Source organism: Alligator sinensis, unplaced genomic scaffold (assembly GCF_000455745.1).
Source record: "Alligator sinensis unplaced genomic scaffold, ASM45574v1 scaffold255_1, whole genome shotgun sequence".
Classification (NCBI taxonomy): Eukaryota; Metazoa; Chordata; order Crocodylia; family Alligatoridae; genus Alligator; species Alligator sinensis.
In genome coordinates this window covers 616964-618586 of record NW_005842270.1, presented here as the reverse complement: position 1 = coordinate 618586, position 1623 = coordinate 616964, and positions in this window count along the sequence as shown.

Here is a 1623-nt window from a genome sequence, read left to right as displayed (position 1 = left end):
CCCCCCCCAGCCGAGGCCCCTGCTCAGCGCCACGTGCCAGGCTGGCAGCAGAAGGGCCAGGACAGGAGACGACGCTCCCCCAGGGACCTTCCCCGGCTCTGCCAAGGTACAGACCTGCCCCCCTTGCTAGGGATGGTGGCTGAGCCCCCCGGCCACTCCAGGGGGCTGGCATTGGGGGGTGACAGCCGGGGGCCTCCCCCGCAGAGCAACGGGCATCGCAGGGAAATGCCTTAACCTGCGTCTGAATGGAAAGCACAGGCATGCAACCCTCTGGGGGCATGCTTCCTCCCTGGCCCCTCTGTGCCTCAGTTTCCCCCACCCGTGCAACGGGAGTAAGGCTGCCATTGCAAAAGGGCTCAGTGCAGAGGCCGTACAAGCAGCCAGGCTTGCCGTGCCCCCGGTATGTGCAGCTCCCAGACCCTGAGCATGGGGGTGGCCACCCTGCTGCCAGCTCCAGCCTCAGCCTGCGCATTCCCTAATTACAGCTGTTCATTTTAATTAACTTGCCTGCCAGCTCCAAGGGGAAACGGGGCCACGTGGGAAGAGGGGGGCTCGCTGTGGCCCTTCAAGCTGTGAGCTGGGTGCCTCTGCGGAGGGGCAGATCCGCAGCCGCAGCACCAAGCCCCCGCCTGCACCGAGCTCTCCTGGGCAGTGCCAGGGAGACGCTCGCCCTTGCCTGGGCTCTGGGCACGGCCTCCCTCCCCCACAGCAGGCGGGTCAGGCCCAGGGAAGGATGCATGGTGCTAATAAGCAGAGCTGACGAAGCGCATCCATCTGCGGTGGCCGGGAGCCGAGGCCGCGGGGCTGGCAGGCTGGTGCCATCCATCCTGCTTGCGCTACCAGAGCCCGGCTCCCTGTAGAGCCGCAGCACGGCCCTTTCCAAGGGCTCAATTCAGAGCTCGGGGCAGGGCGGACAGCGCCCACCGCGTCCGGTCACCGGCCAGAGCCCACGAGAGCTTGACCTCGGGGCCGGGACAGGGACCCCGCTGCTCCTGTCCTGCAGGGAGCTCTTCATGGCCCATGGGTGCAAGTATCCCACGGGCTGGCTTGGCCGGCTTCAGCCTGGGGCTGCTTCTGGCCACACAAGGCAGCGAAGCCCCACACTTCTGGGGTCCCGGAGCATCCCCCGCCTGAGCTCCCCGCGGCCCCCTGCCCTGCCCAGCACCGTGCGACTCGTGGCTGCTTTGCCAGCAGCTGTGGCCCGCGAGTCACCCAGTCGGGGAAAATTGAGCCATTCTTATTCATTAGGCTGGAGCTGACAGATGCCCGCCTGGCACGGAGAGGCAGCGAGCGCTGGAGCCCGGGGGCCTCCCAGCTCAGCGCCGCGGGGAGGATCGGCTCCTCTCCCATCCTGCTGCCCACACCTCGCATCCTGCAGCTGGGTCCCAACCTCCCACCCTGGGCGTCTGCCCCTGCCCGGGCCCTTGGGTGCAAGGTCTCCCGTGGTGCTGGCTGCAGGCTGAGCAAGCCTGGGCCGTCCTGGCACGGGTGGGTCCCTGGTCTGGCCACGGCCCGCAGCTGGCTTTGGTGGGGGTCAGGGGGCGTCTCAGGGTTGCAGCCCCGCTGCCCAGGACCGAGGCTGGCAGGGCTGAGATGTGGCTAAACATCGCGCCGGGCCGGGGG